An 8,358-nucleotide genomic window follows, 5' to 3' on the forward strand; every position below is an offset into this window, starting at 1 on the left:
TTCTTTTATTTCGTGGACCAAAACTAATGATTTTAAAACAAAATGTTTTAAAGGTGATCCAATCACACCTAAAAAGATTGGTGGCGACTCCCGTTTTCATTTTTTAAAATAAATTCCCATTTTCCAAAACTCGATTTAGAAAATGGTTTCGACAGTAATTATTCTTATTATATATGTGATGTCCATTTTTTTTCCCAACAATCTCCCACTTAGACCACATATAGATATTAATTACCTTATAATTACATGTCATTATACAACCTTATGAGCTCAAAACCTTACTATCGTATCCAAAATGTATTTTGAACAATTTTGTCCATTAATCATGTTAACATAGAACCAATGCGACTTTCGCTACATATATCGTAACTAAATACATCCTTGATCATGTATATTAACACAACCAAATGACATAGATCAATTATGGATGTGTAACATGTAAATTACATGCAATGTGATCTAAACATGTCTATTTCCAATCGGTTCTCCTTAAACCTTAGTGAGATCAAACATTACCAAAACTAAAGTGTGAATAAACTAAATAAACTTTATTTCTGCAGAATATAACCTTAATATCTATAAACTAAAATAACTGAAAATGTGTTTATAACAGAAAAACTTTAAAATTACAAACTCCCACCAAAATTGGACATCCTCAAATGACATTACACCCATATGAGTAGTGTGCTCATGAAAAACCTTAGGTGGTAGTTCCTTAGTAAACAGATTCGCAATTATGGAGTTTGTTCCAATATGCTTTATAGACACCTGACCACTCTGAACTCTTACTTTAACAATTAGGAATTTAAAGTCTATATACTTTGACTTTGATGTGTTGTTGTTGTTATTGGAATAAAGGACTTCAATTTGTTGTCACAATTTGCACCTTAGTGACAATTTTGCATCCATATTCCATTAAAATCAGAGTCTGTACACCTGACAATCTCTAACTTATCAGACCTCCAATATGTGAGCATGTAATATTTTTTTTGTGAAGATAATGTATGAATTGTTTGGTTGCTTTCCAATTATCCATACTTGCATTGCTCAAATATTTGCACACCCCAACAGTGTATGCAATATCCAAACGCATACAAACCTGAACATACATTAGAATTCCTACTATTGAAATGTAAGGTATCTTATGCATTTTTGTAATCTCAATATCATTCTTGAGGCAGTGATTGAGACTATGTTTACTCCTAGTGGACTTGTGATATATACAATCATTAACCAAGGCCATCTCAAAATCGAATGAGATAATCACTTGGTAAATATTGTAACACCACTGACGAGAGACTTGCTTAAGCCCATAAATGGATTTCTTTAATTTGCAAATCATTAAATTTGCATAATCGGACACAAAGTTTTCCAGTTACATTATATAAATCGCCTCACCAATGTTACCATTGTGAAACCATTAAATTAACATCCATCTAATTGCAGCTCAATGTCAAAATGTTCCACTAAAGCTATTATAACCCTTTTTTCTAGTACACCTTTTTAATGACATTCATTCTTGAAATTGTAGAGTTTGTTACTTGATGAAGAGGTTCAACGACATTGTCTTGATCCAAAGTTACTACTTCAACAATATTAGGTATAATGGTCTATTGCTCATCTTTATAAATACCAATAAAAAAATGTGTTGAGGAATATCAACGTATTCTTCTTTAAAGACAATGTCCTTAATTCTCTCTCCCCCCCCCCCACAAACTCAACATCCTCTGTAACAGCTTACCCGACGAAGTTTCTATATTTGGTTATTGTTTATTGTGTTATGGTATTAAGCGTAGCTCTAAGAAAGTAAGGTGTTAATTTTGTTTAAGTATAATATTTTATGTATGCACTAATTGGTGAATCTTTTGTTTTGGTGAATGGTGTGTTTTGACGAGATCTTTGATTGGCGGATTCTTCTGTTAAGTATACGCCACCCAAAAGTTTAGGCGAATTCGTTAAGTTTTTAGTTAATAGATTTGTTTACTATTTTATAAGATTATTTAGTTAGCCAAGTAAGAACTAGTTAAAATAAAATTAAGACACTTTAGTTGATAATACTTAAATGATGATAATTACACTTAATCACGAAAATTAAGAGTGTTAGTGGAATAATCTGATCCTTTCACTAAACCTTGCCTTTGTGCTTTGGTATATAAGGATATCAGTGTCTTTATTAAAAAACTTTGCGTTTTTTTACATTCATCTTCTTCTTGATTTCCTCTACATTCTCTGAAAAGCTTAAGTCCAAAAACCTATTTGAAGTTAGGTTTGCTGTATTCAATCAACTTCTACGTTTGTTTTAGCTCTTTGGTAAATACTGATGAACCTTAGGTTATTTTCATAGTTATTTACTTATTTTTAACTCTGAATGCATAAGTATCATATTATTATGTAAGGAAGAAAGCTTATTGATTTTGGGTTAAATGTTAATGTTTCTTGCATACATGTTTAGGTTCAATGGTGTAATGATCTGATAAGTTTAGTTATTTATGTTTTAGCTCAAGACACCATAAAATGTTTGAATGATAAAGGAAAAGGTCCTGCTATATAGACTGTGTTGTATTTTTGGTGAGTTCCTTTGTAACACCCCTAACCCGTATTCGCTGCCAGAACAGGGTTTCGGAGCATTACTACCATTTGCAGATCACTTAAAAAAATTAAAATACTTACCGATTCAATGCATCATATAAAATAAATATATTACCATTCAATCAACAGTTTGGCACTTGTATAAGCGTCAAACAACAACATTGTTAGTATACTTGCACATATCTCATATAAATTCAACATTGATATATCTATTTTCTCGACATGTCGCACTTGAGTTTAATAATAGTCTCAATTACATAATTTCCTTGTATCAACATATCAAAGATAATCATATATGTACATGTCATGAAACATATCATGCTCTTACTGTTTCTTGAAGCATATATCATTCATTTCATTATATCAATATTTTATGCTTCATCATTTCCATATATTTTATGTATATTTATTCGGTAATAGCTTATATCAAACTTAACATAAATTATATTCCATGTACTTATACTTATTTCGTTTATCCATTTTCATAATTATTTCATACAACGCTTTTGTACATATATTTCCATATGACCAGTTCTTGTAAACATTTCACACAACCATTTCATATAACCATTTGTCATCTGATATATTTTACCTGAATATCAATTGTTCAACAGATGTTATAGCGTCTCCCATCCACGGTCTTATTTATCTTTGACGTGATGGCATAGTGTCTTTCAACTATGGTCTTACTCATTTTCTGTCATGTTGCCATGGTATATTTCAACCATGGTCTTATTCTTTTCATGTCACGTTGCCATGGTATCTTTCAACCATGGTCTTACACATCTCATATCAGGTTGCCATGGTATCTTTCAACCATGGTCTTACACATTTCATATTAGGTTGCCATGGTATCTTTCAACCATGGTCTTACACATTTCATATCAGAGAGCACACTTCCGCGAATCTCATCCTTACAGTGGGATTACCAGTCCAGGCTAAATCCCCTGTAATATAAACTCATAGAGCATTGTCGGGATTACCAGTCCAGGCTAAATCCCACAACGACAATTACTCTAATGAGCTTGGATCTCAATTACAGTCCAAGCTAAATTCAGACCCTAATTCGGATTACCCGTCCGGGCTAAATCCGTTTTACACATATTCTTCGGGAGGGCTATTTCAGGATAGGATCACCCGTCCGGGCTAGATCCTTTTTACCGTCAATTCTTTTTCAGAGATCTATCGAATTTTCCTTTCATTCAACCGGGATTTCTTCTCCTTTTATCAAATTTATCAATGTTTCATAAATTTTCATACAATGAACATTCAAATCATATTCACATAAATAACATACAATCTCAAGCATTTAAGAATATAATTCAAGTTACACGAACTTACCTCATTGCTTGTTTGTGTTTATAATTTCATTAATCTGATATCTTTTCTTTCCACGATCAAGTCTCATATTTGCGTTGTCCGGATCTTTATAAATAAATTTGATCATCATTTTCATTCATTTCATATTCTAATGCATTTAATTAATGCTCTAGGCAAAATTACCATTTTGCCCCTAAACTTTTAATTAATGACGATTTCATCCTTAGGGTCAGGAAAATAAAATTCTTGCAACTTAATCCTTATTTCCAGCTATTATTCTCATATATATTGATAACTATCCATGAATTCTATAAAATATCAGAATTTTTCATAATTTCAACACTTTTCAATTTAATCCCTAAAACATGTTTTCCCCCAATCTTGAACTAAATTAATAATTTCATTCAATTCTGTAATTTAAATAATAAAATAATTCATTTCATGCAATTTGGTCATTTCTGACATGTTTACAAAATTGCCCATAAAGTTTTACTTTTATTCAATTTAGTCCCTGAGCCTAAAATATGCAAATTAGCCATGCTAGATGAATATTCATACATATTTTTCCTCCTCCTCCTCTCCATTCCACATCTTTAATGTAGATAACACACTTGTAAGTAACATTATCTATAATTTTTATTATTTACTTTTATGAATATTCAAGCTATCTATCTGCATCATAATCACTAAATTATTTATATCTGGATTTATAGAATTCCAAATTAATATCCGATAATTTTTCCTGAATCTAGACTCATATATATTCTTACCATAAAAATTTCAGAATTTTTGGTTTAGCCAATAAATACAGTTTATTCTTTAAAGTTACCCATGTTCTGCTGTCTGACAGTTCTGACCCCTCTTCACCAAAAATTAATTATCTCCACATACAGGATTCAAATGATGTTCTTGTTTGTTTCTCTTAAAAATAGACTCATTCAGGATTTTATAAATATAAATTTAAGCCCCTAATTATTTTTATTCAATTTTTTTTATGATTTTTCAAAGTCAAAACAGGGGAACCCAAATTCATTCTGACCTTTTCTCACAAAATTCATTATATCTCAAAATTTACAAATCCATTGCTTACACTATTTCTTCTATGAGAAACTATACTCAATAAGCTTTAATTTGATATTTTTTTCATATTCTAATTCGATTTGTACAATTTATGGTGATTTTTCAAATTTAGTCTACTGCTGCTGTCCAAACTGTTTTTGTGCAAGCTATTAATTACCATGTTATAACACCCTTATTTTCTTTTTCTACACCATTTCTCATCACTTTCTCTTATTTTCTCTTAACTAACATATCAAAAACATAGGACCTTATGTAAGAAAACTCTACTATAACATTATTTCCATGCTTTGTCAATAATAACAAACTTAAAAACATATTGAAATCTTGATATACTTACCTTGTTCTATTGATACTAATCTTTAACTTGATTTTCTCTCTCCTCCAGCTTCTATTTCTTGAATCCAACTTGATATTTTAACTCCCCATGCTCTTCTTAACATTTTTGTCTCTTGGTAGCTATGGAAATTCATTTGATTTTTGGGTGAAAATGGTGAATTTTTGGTAAAAGGACCAAATTGTAAAGAAAGCAAAACTTTCTTTCTTCCTCTCTTTCTCTCACGTTAGTGCATGGGAAAATATGGATGAGAAATTCTCATCTTTCTTTCTTTATATACTAATAAAATAATAATAAAATATCTTATTAAAGTATTAATAAAATAATATTTATCTAATTAAATAATTATAAAATATCAAAATATCTCTAGCATCATTATTACTTTCTAGATTTCTCTCTCTTCCAATTGACCATTTTGCCCTTCATTATCTTTTAAAATTCCATCCTTGAGTCATCATTTAATTTGGTAAAATTGCAATTTAGTCCCTCATAGTTCTTCATCTATTCAATTTGGTCCTAATTCATCCATTTTCCTTAGTTTCTAGATCATTCCACTCTTAAATTATTTATACTATTGGTCCTTCAAATTTTTCATATTTACACTTTAACCCCTCAAATTATGAATATTTACTCTTGTGCAACAAAACTTTTCTCACTTTTACAATTTAGTCCTTTCTTGAATTAATATATCATAATATACTTCTCAATATTGACATAGCTCAAAATTTTCCTTTTTGTCACTTTATTTCCTTATTTTACTATATCAAGGATAATATCTTACTGTAAAAATTTTCAGGGTATTACATCCTTCATACTTTCATGTGTGTGGTATTCCTATTTTATATTTCGTATAAGGTAAGTACTTATGCTCTACAAAGGTAAAGTCTGTATATGGAAAGTGGTTGTTCAGAGTTGTGTGAGCTTGTAATGTATGTGTTAAAGTGTGAGAATCATTCTTCATGTTTAGGTCACTATCTTCTGCTTTTGATAAGAATGATATGGACTGAATCATGAAAATGATTTTAAGGAAATATTCATGGTGATGCCTTCAATGGAATGTACTTGAATTGGAAGATCGCGATACATGAAAATGATTGTGTAGCCTCTAGTAGGGCAAATGTATGTTGCAAACCAGATTGAAAAATTACGACAAATGATACGAACAAAGGAATATAAATAGAATGTATGATATGAATCTGACTAAGGAATTGGGTATGTGGCTGGCATGAAGAAGGTTTATCTGTATGGTCATATGGGCGTAGTGTATGTACCAAAAGAATAGTAACCCGGTGGATAAACTATCTATGTATGGTATTCGCCATCTGGCAAACTTCTCCTTGATGTGATCTACTTGAAGTATTAGTGGTTAATGATAAGACTTCTTTTGGAACTCACTAAGTTCTTTTGAACTTATCTCATTTCCCTTTTCCTTCTTAGGTTTACTATTAAAGGAAGACATTTTGTTAGACTACGACAGAGGGCATCAGCTGTTGTGAGACTTATGTTGTTTTGTATTATACATGATGATGGCGGTGATGTCTGATTGTAGTTTGGAAAGAATTTGTATTTGAAACCTGTGTTGATAAACTATGTTTTAATGAAGCTTCATTTGAGTTATGAAATGGTTTTCCAATGTTATAATTCATATGATGAAAATTATCTTATTAAAGTTTATACGCCACATGGCTTATACTTATTTTATTATTTTATTAAATGTTTAATACACACCTTAGTTTTATAAAGTATACGCCAAAAATAGTTTTAAAGATAGATGATTTCTTTGATGTGACATCTCATACTCGAATCCTTCTAAAGGGTCAGGTTTGGCTTGTTACATCTTCAAAAAACAAGCATTATCCGTCTTAAAATAACCGTAATAGTGGGACTATAAAATTAGTAACCCTTAGAATTATCTGGAAAAAAAATCAAATGGATTAAGAATATTGTTGGACACAAGTTATCAATTCTCTTTTTAGAGATATAACCTAATCTCTTGTGCTACAACAAAGCCGAATTCTTAGCGGTTAATTTGTGTTTCTTACCTATTACGATAGTTTGAAAAGATTCATTAAATTAAGCAATAGTATCAAGTAAATATATATTATCATAACCTGATAAAGAATTGGAACCAACCAAATTTGAATTATGAAAGAGGCTAAGGTTTTCATTTCCAAATGAACAAAAATAATCGAATTTGTCAAATATTGAAATGAAAATCAAGTTCCGCCTAAAGATGGTACAAAAAAAGTCTCATTCAAATCCAAATAAAATCAAATCCTTGATAATAATCTAAAAGTCTCTGTTATAGGCCAATTTAGCCCACTTACATTACACTAAACCCAAAACCCACCAACCCACTAAACTAACATCCCATTACACAAATCAGAAACAAACTAATACCAACTATCTAAACCCCACTAACCTACAAACCCAAACAATAACCCTTACCCAAAACCCATTACAAAACCCAAATACCCCAAGTCCAATACTACCCTAAAATCTAACCCAACAGAAGCCCAAACCCATCAACTAACAGCCCAAATCCCACCAAACCCTAGTCCCCTAAGTTCAGCCGAACCTACCCCCACTTGTGCCACCAACCCTGCAGCACCGACCACCTGCCCTCTGCACCCCATGCCTCTGTCACCTCCATCGTGCCCATCCCTTGCAAAGAGACAAGACAGAAACAATAGGAAATTAGATGAGAAAGGGTATAAAACCCGAATCAAAGTTGTAAAATAGGGGGGATGAATTTTTGATAAATGAAACAACAGATTCGGCCATCTCACACAATAAATTCCAGTAATATTAAAACATAGATAATACTAAATCAGAAGATCAGAAATAACAAAAATCAAAAGCTAAAATCTAAGGTTATTTCTTTTTTTTTTCTCTTATTTTAGTTTCGTTTTAAATCTATTTTCTCTCATATCTATACTAAAAAACATATAAAAGAAAAAATAATAAAAATACCAAAAAAAATTAAATTTTTTTACCTTTTCACGGTGGCCGTGGCGGCGATTGATTTGGCCGAC

Source organism: Gossypium arboreum, chromosome 7, assembly GCF_025698485.1.
Source record: "Gossypium arboreum isolate Shixiya-1 chromosome 7, ASM2569848v2, whole genome shotgun sequence".
Lineage (NCBI taxonomy): Eukaryota > Viridiplantae > Streptophyta > Magnoliopsida > Malvales > Malvaceae > Gossypium > Gossypium arboreum.